We start from the raw sequence: 9,294 nt of genomic DNA on the forward strand, positions 1-9,294 counted from the left end.
CCTTGGAGCCAGGCACCATCTGCACTGCAGATAGTGGAGGCTTTGTCAGCCTGTCTTCCTGCATGATGAGGAGATGGAGTAGGGTCCCAGCTGATCCCAGTGCATCTGACAAAATGGAAAACTGGCAGGATGCTGGTTACCTTCCAGTATTCATCCTGCACTTACTTATTCTTTAGTTACGAGAGCACCATTTCTTTGTCAGTCACATTACTCTCAAGCTAAAAGATGTAATTTTCCAGTCTACTTGGTAGTTAGATATAGTGATAATGTTAAGTTTGGGCTATGAGGTACAGGTGGGGATGATATTTCATTGCCAAAAAGTCTCCTTAAAAGATCATGGTTTTCAAGTCTGGCCGGGTGGCTCAGTTGGTTGGAGCATCATCTCGTGATGGGTTTGATTCCCAGTCAGGGCACATACCTAGGTTTCGGGTTTGATCCCTAGTTGGGGTGTGTAATGTTTCTCTATCACATTGATGTTTTTCTCTCTCCTCCATCTCACTCTAAAATCAATAAAAACATATTCTTGAATGAGGATTTTAAAAATGTATATAAAAAAATAATGGTTCTCTTACCTTTTCTCTTTATTTAAGTTTCCTGGAAGGCAAATGTAATAACTAGAGAGCTCCACCAGCCTTCTTGGCTAGGGAGTGAGTTTTAACATGCAAGCTGCATTCAGTAGAGCAAAAAGATACAAGGAGCCTGGCACCAGAACAATGTGAATCTTCCCTATTCCCCTGGAGAGCCTAGCCCTGGATTTATTTCATAGGAATGAGAAATAAACCTGTACCTAGTACCAGTCACTGTTTTTCAGATCTTCATTTCTTACTCCAAGACCTCATCCTCTTAGGTACAAAGCACTATATCTATTTGTAATTACTGCAAGCCAGGACTCTCCCACTGACTAACTGTATCAATTTGGGCAATGTACTTCCTAAACTGGGCACCGTCACTCACTTTCAGACAAAGACATGACTGTGAATACTACAGCTCCACTGTGGGCATAATGCAGGCATGGTAAGATTACATGCTTTCCAGAAGTGGGGCACGGTTCCATGCATGTCAGCCAGTCTTCCAAAATTATACTCTGCATTTTCTGAATAACTTTGCCAGCACATCTACAATCCCCATGGCACTGGTCTGCATCCTGTCAAGATTGACGGAGCTTGTGAAGGATTGCCAGACTCAGCTGGAGGCGTGATTTCTGTGAACTCACCAAAGATCCATAAGCTCCAGGAACTTCGGACTAGCTGATGAGCGCATTTATTCCGGTACTCATTTATTTAATACAACTTCATACTGATCGGCTTCAAACAAAACATTGCTGCTTTGTGGTACTCCTCATCAGCTGTTGTAGAATTCTGCAGTTGGAAGGGGATTTAGAACTCAGAGAGTTCAACAACTGGATTTTACACGTGGGGAAAATAAGCCTCAGAGAGCAAAAATGATTAGTCAAGAGCCACCCAGATAAGCTCAGATTAAACTGAGAGCTCCTGATTCTCAATCCATCATCTTTTCTCTAAACTAAGCTTTCCCAAAAGGTCACTGCATACTCTTTGCTCTATTTGAACTTAATCTTAACTCCGTGGCATATACTGTATCTACTCATTCAGCATTTGTCTGAGTCCAAGTTTTGCATTGATTCTAGTCTTATTTCAATACATCTCCAGCATTAAATAAATAAGTAAAAAGTGTCCCTTTTCCCTTCTTGATATTTTCTCCTGAATTCCTAAAGCAAATGGCTTCTTTAATTATTATCCTTCTCTTTGGGCATTTATACTCTCTCCCAACCAGTTACTCCCCTCCTGCTTATAAATATACTAGGCCTTTCCTATCTTTTTTGTTGTTATTAATCCTCATCCTAGGATATTTTTTTGTTGATTTTTAGAGAGAGTGGAAGAGAGGGGGAGAGATAGGAGAGAGAAACATCGATGTGAGAGAAACACATTGATTGGTGGCCTCCCACACGTGCCCTGACCAAGGCCAGGGATCAGCCTGCAACTGAGGTACATGTGCCCTTGACTGGAATTGAACCCTGGACCCTTCAGTACATGGCTGACACTCTATCCACTGAGCCAAACCGGCTAGGGCAGGCCTTTCCTATCTTTGAGTAATTTATAACATTTAATGTTTTACACAGAACTTATTGGGCCATTTGAGTTTCAACTTCTCCTTCGTTTTCTGGGCAGCTTTGATTCAGAGATGTTAATTCCAGACCTTTTATCACTTCACTACTTTGTCTTTATTTATATTTATATGTCACTCTCTGATTCTTCCCTTTCCAGCCTTGTCCCATTTTCCTTTGGTGGGTATGACATATCCTTGAATCCCCAGTAGCCGAGCATATATGAACTAGTCTATAAAATTTCTGAATAAAGCCCTAGCTGGTTTGCCATGGTGGGTAGAGCAGGGGTCCTCAAACTACGGCCCGTGGGCCACATGCAAATACAAATATTGTATTTGTTCCCATTTTTTTTTTTTACTTCAAAATAAGATATGTGCAGTGTGCATAGGAATTTGTTCATAGTTTTTTTTTAAACTATAGTCTGGCTCTCCAACGGTCTGAGGGACAGTGAACTGGCCCCCTGTTTAAAAAGTTTGAGGACCCCTGGGATAGAGCGTCGGCCTGCGGACTGAAGGGTCCCAGGTTCGATTCCGGTCAAGGGCACATGCCTGGGTTGCAGGCTTGATCCCCAGTGGGGGGCGTGCAGGAGGCAGCCAGTCAATGATTCTCTCTCATCATTGATGTTTCTATCTCTCTTTCCCTCCTAATTCCTCTCAGAAATCAATAAAATATATTTTTTAAAAATTTTCTGAATAAAGAAATGAATACAATAGTCAGTTAGTGAATGGTTAAAAAAAAAATCATGATAACCACTAGAAAACCTGACTGCTCATTAACTATCCTTAAGTTGGAACTGGGTTGTCTATACAAACATATACATTAAAATACATAAAAAAGAGATCAATAGCTTTTTATGTGCTCATTGTGACTCAGTCTCTGTTCTAAGTACTGTACATGGTATTGCCTTAAATAATAATAATTACAGATAGTGCCCAGGATGTGCCAGGCATCATTCAGATCTCTTTAATATGTATTCATTTATTTATCCTCAAAAGAACTCTAACAGAGACATAGAAAGAAATAGCTTCTGCATTCAAACAACAAATAAGTAGCAAAGTGAGAACTTGAACTTAGATGTTCTGACTCCAGAATCTCTACTCTTAGCCCCTCATACCACACTATTTACCAGCAAGGACCTCACAAGTGGAGTTGATGCCCCATAACAATTATACTCTACATTTCATCCAAAGTACCATTTCCAAAGCATCATTCTTACCATCTTGCATGGTGACTGAAATTTTTATTATTCATTATAATCTTTGCAGAAGGTACATTTGAAGAAAAGAAAATAATAACAACAACACCCCCTGCCCACCACCCCCCATGTGTCATATGGGTTAAATGACATAAAGTTATAACCAACCATCAACACTCCTGCATAAAATAGTTTATCGGACAATCAGATAATTGAGCCTTGACATACTCTTGAGGAAATAGAATATGGGATAACAAATTGAATTTTAAGATAGAGAAGATAGAGATTCTCAGAATACCAAAAGAGTGGGAAATAAAGACAGAGTAGGGAAGAAAGTCCAAGAATGATGGTCACACTGAAGAATACTTAAAGAAAAGAAGGAAAAATTTGAAAATTTGGAGAAAAGAATTTTATGTTGCTTGGCCACTTTCCCCTCACCTAATAGTGCCTGATTTTGAATAGAGTTATTTTATTTTATATCCTATATCTCATTTTGTGGCATATCATTGGAATGAACAATTTCTTTCTCCAGCTGTTGCTGCTCATTTTAAGAGGAATTATTAATAAAAATAATTTAGATAGCTTTCTTTTACCTGGAAGAATAATCTCTAATTTTATAGTGTAAATCTAATGCAAAATGGAATCTAAAATATAGCAATTATTTTTATTAACATCAAAGTTTCCCTATGTACTAAAGTGCTCTTTCCTGTGAGGATCAAAATGTTGCTTCAAGATACAATCTTTAAGCTAGGAGTTTTTTGTGTGTGTGTGAGAGCCAATTTCTGCTTTTTATTTCATGCCTGCCAACGCTGTGCCTTTTAAGCTTTTAATAAAGAATAATTAGTTTAAGCAATATTTTCAGTAATCCCTCATGTATAGAACCTCAGGTTATATGTTTTATAAAGATATATAGCATCATTTTATATCCATTTGATTTTATGAGCCCTTCAATCAGTAAATCACTTTTGTTTTCTCTGTCCAATGAGGTTCTACATGTGTATTAGACACGAATTACCTGTTTTTCTTAGTAGTTCACTGGTTCTGTACACCATAAATCTGGGCAAAGAACTGCTGAAAATTTAAGCCTTCTTAATCTCGATGCTATACACACTGAAAAAGGAAAATTCTTCAGTGAACAGTAGCTAATTCCATGTATTTGGAAGAGCAATGGTATCAAGCATTTCTCTAATCCATTGGATTTTAAAACAATTCAAAGTTCTACAAGAGTTTACTTACAAACCTCAAGCAGCAGAACTTTCTCTGGGAACCTCACCCAGAAAATAGCCTTGTTTTTCCTTTCCTTTTAATAAAACCAAATGGCAAGATTACACCCTGGGTGGACACTTTCTAAATGTGTACTCAGAGGTGCTAGCAGGTGTGTTGATCTCAGATGAACCTTAACTTTCGTTCCACAAGGCACCATCATAGAAACAGAGCCTTTGGAGAAGTGCCGCAGGATATCAAAATATGGCTCTTCCTATCTGGGATTTCAGGCCAAGGCCCCAAAGCTGAGAATAACAAATGTAAAGTACTCCCCTGGTTAAAGAAGATAGACCATTTATAAAGCAAGTCGCATAAACAGTTCTACCAAAGAAGAATTCAGTAAGTGGTAAGTGATGGGAGAGTGAGGGTTATTTAAAGAGAGAGTTACCCATTCCTGGGGAAGCCTTCTCAAGAGAGGCAGACTTCAAGAGAGCCACTAAGAGTGCTGGGCCTATATGCTCTGAATTCAGGAAGAGAAGCGACTAGCCTGGCCTAGGTCTAAAAAAGTGAAATGACTTGAAAGTTCGGCCAAAAGCCAACAGAAGATGCTGGCGACCAAGATCAACAGTAATTGATATAAATGTGAGGAGTCTGGCAGAAGGCTGACCAGGACTCCTTTTGATATTCACAGGGTGAATATCTACATTTTATTACCTGCTGCTGACTCAATGGCCTAAAGCAAACTCCCCCAAAACCTGATAATCTTACTGTTTGCTAAACATTACCATTGATATGTCTGTTTGCATTCCTAAAGGCAATTGTGTATTCTAGCTAATAAAAGCAGCTGGGAAAGGAGCAACAGGGAGAACTGGACTTCTTTAGTTGGGTTGTTCTCTGGTCCCCCCCCCCCCCCCCCCCCCCCGGTATAAAAAATAATATTTCGTCTTGTTTATCATTTTCGCATCAGCCCTCCCTCCAAGTCTTTGAACTCACGAAAGCCACGCTGGCCGTGGACTCTCGCAAGAAGAGAAGAAATTTGAGAAGCAAGGGGGAACCTCCCCGCGCACTGAAAAAAAGGCATGTCTTTTTGTGGCACAGAAGTGGCCCCTGTAGGTTGGCTGCTGTGAGCCTTCCACAAAACAACCTGGAGTGCTAACCACCAGCACACGAGAATGGATTGTCATGGCCAGAGGCTTGTGAGCAATTATATCTGGGTGGCTAGAGGAAATATTACTAATCCAGGAAACAGCAATTGGACATTCCAGCAAGACAAACTCCAAGGGACCCACAGAAGCATCCCATGAAATAAGCAATTGATCATCTGACACCTGAAAGGCATCAACACTTGATGCAATCAAATCTAGTAAGAATTTGTCTACCCCCTGGTATCTTTTCCTTCGCCTGCGCTAACCCTGCAGGGTCCAGAGTTGGAAGAAAGGAGTAGAAGAGCAAAGTGGGGAAATAATAAATAAACTATAACTGTCCTCTCTACATCCCGGGGTAAGCCAGTGTAGGGGAAAGGGTCAGGCTTAAAGCAGATAAGAATGAGAAATTTTAGTTTCAATTGTGGGTTGGACTGGACTGTTAATGGTGGGTTGAAATAAATGAGATTATGCTTTCACACCTTATAGTGTCTTAAACCTATGACATCTTCTGGAAATTTTAAGCAGAAATGAAGAAGAATGAGCCAACAGAGTAAATATTATGGGGGATGTTGGGAAATAAAAAATTTGCCTTCAATTTGAACCCTAATGAGTACAACTCAATAAACTAGTTAGAATCATAGGGATTTAGAGGGAAGAGAACTGGAAATGCTGTTGTTATAAACAATTAGTTTCTAAAACATTGCAATATTCCTATCACAAAGATCTTTAAGATGAAGAAAATCAACTTCAAAAAGCTTCTTTGAGCTTCAAAGCTCAAATAAACTATCAACCAGACCATTGGAGCTGAAAAGGGTCAATAGAGATTGGAGAGATAATGTTATAATGGATATTAACTACAAAGTAGTAGATATCAAATAATTTAACAGTGCTCACTTTGAACATTGTCTGGGAACAGTCAAGCATGAAACTGACTGCATAGGTAACAGAGTGTTTGTATTAGTGTCTTATTGCAGCCATGACAAGTTGCATGGCTGGAGCAATACAAATTTATTATCTCACAGTGGGTCAGTAGTCTGATGGGCTCATCTGATTCTTCTGCTCCAGTGTCACAAACCCCAAATCAAGCTGTGGCAGAGCTATTTTCCCTACTGGAGGCTCTACGAGGGAATTCAGTCCTTGTACTTATAGGACTAACATATCTGCTTTCTTACTGGCTGATAGCCAAGGGCCATTCCCAGCTTCAAGAGGATACCTCATTGCTGACTGGTGGCCCTCTTCTTCCATCTTCGCAGTTAGAAATGGCAAAGCACGTCCTTCTCACGCCTCAGCCCTCTCCTGCATCCTCTATTGTCCTGTCTCGCTGCCTGCATCCAGGAAAGATGCTCTGCTTTTAAGGAGTCAAGTGATTTGATTGGGCCCAATTTAAGGATAATCCTCTATCTCAAGGTGCATACTCTTCATTACATCTACAAAGTGCCTTTTGTCCTATAAGGTAACACACTCATAGTTTACAGGAATAAGAGCATGGCCATCTTTGGAGAGCCATTGGTCTGCCTACCACAGTGTTAATGCCTGACGGTTTCTATCTTCATGGTAATGCAGGAGATTAGGTCATGAGTTGAGAGTGAAGTAGGCAGTGGTGTAATTGAAGGACTGAAGGAAGAACTAAGATTCAGAATAGCTAGAGAAAGGAGTAAGAATAGGAGTAAATTGGGAATTATTAAAAACAAAACAAGACCTTGTGTTGGGGATAAGGGATCGAGGGTGAGGCACCATTTGGCAGCAAGCCATGTATCACTAGGAGCCATGTAATTACACACTTGCTGATCTGATAAAGCATTGCTAATTCAAAATTATATATACTTGCTCTTCTTTGGGAACTCACTTGTGTTTGAATAATTTGCATCATGAATTCTTAACCCTGCCCCAGCCCCCGCTTATTCTGCAGAATGCAAACAAAATTGCATGTGACGTAGGCATGGTAGCATTTGACTTAAGAAAAAAATGACAGGATTAGACACCTGGATTTTAAATAGCCAGACCAGTTCAGATGCTCCTTGTTAATAGTGTTCTGGCACTATTTTTTTCCTCTAGCAGTTTTAATGGCAGTAACTAGAATATCAATGATCAACAGCTTTGAGATGGCATTGGTAGAAAGCTCATTGGACAGAATTAAATAAATGTATTTCTGAGGTAAGATTGTCAGAATTACAGCCACATTTAAAAGGTATTTTAGTGAATTAACACTTTTGATCTAAAAATCTGGGAACTAACCTAATTTGGGGATAAGAACCTGTATCTTGAATGTGGCAGTGGGACATTTTTCCCTTTCCGGATCTCTTTAAAAGACCCCAACAAATAAATTAACTTTTTTAAAATGGTCATCATGCTCATTATCTCTCATTACTACATAGCTAGGGCTGCTAAAGAATAGCAATACTTTTATTTTCCATTTGATAGAGCATTGATTTTTGGTGGAAGGAGAAACACAGTAGGGGTTGGGGAGAACAGAGGGAGGAAGAAAAGTCTCTCACTTTCCAGGAGACTGATGAGATTAGAAAAATTATATTCAATATGTAGCTTAATTTTATATTTTGGAAAAAATGCTTGTAAATTTTGAAATACGAATATAGACTGAAGAGCAATTGAGATTCTTAAATTTAACCCCAAAAGAGTTTTTTAAAAAATACTAGAAAGTACTATTTTAGAGAAGACTCTCTAGTTTTCTTTAAGTTTTATTTATTTGGTTGGAAATTATGGGTCTGTGTGTCCAATCTACTTCATCCTTTCCTGAAGTGGTGTGTGTGTGTGTGTGTGTGTGTTGCTTTTATGTTTTAACTAGAGGCCTGGTGCATGAAATTCGGGGGGGAAAGCGGGTCCCCTCAGCCCAGCCTGTACCCTCTCCAATCCGGATCCCTTTCACAATCCTGGACCGCTGGCTCCTAATTGCTCAACTGCCTGCCGGCCTGGTCACCCCCAACTGCCCCCCCCTTGCCGGCCTGGTAGCCCCATGCAGCCTGCTTGTTCAGTTGTTTGGTTGTCCCTAGCTGACCCCACTGCTGGCCTGGTCATAGGCAGCCATCTTGTGAGGGTGTGAGGGTTAATTTGCATATCACCTCTTTATTATATAGGATTTTCTGGGGCCATAATCTTTATTCTGCCTCAGACCATAGTTGGGCCTGACTTATGATTGATTGCCTTTGTCCACCCCTACAAATTCCCCTGAATTCTAGTGGGCATAGCATACAGTAAAACTGGAAATGTCTTTGATCTGTCACTCTGAAACAGTGATTATGGTTTGGTCAACAATGGCTGACTCTGGAAAGGTGAACTTTAGAGCTATAAAGGAAAGCTCAACATAGTACACCATTGAAAACGGCAGGGACCCAAACCATCAGGCACTTATCTGTGGCAATAGAAAGTGAAAATGGTAGTACCGTATAAAATAGCAGCCCCATGTAATGTAGCCAGAAGTAGTAGCTTTGTCAGAAAGTTCACTCTTATCGTTCTCTGTTAATATAAAAATGAAAGGTGCTGTGAATATGTTGAAAGCTAAAAATTACATTACAATCCTGGTAACAAAGAGTGTGGATTCGCAAGTTATCTCCCCTCGTTTCCCAGATCATTTCCCAATCCTGGAACAAAGGATTAAAATGATCAGCTCTGAG

Source organism: Myotis yumanensis, unplaced genomic scaffold (genome assembly GCF_028538775.1).
Source record: "Myotis yumanensis isolate MYYU_CA2020_CCGP unplaced genomic scaffold, mMyoYum1.0.hap1 SCAF_3, whole genome shotgun sequence".
Classification (NCBI taxonomy): Eukaryota; Metazoa; Chordata; class Mammalia; order Chiroptera; family Vespertilionidae; genus Myotis; species Myotis yumanensis.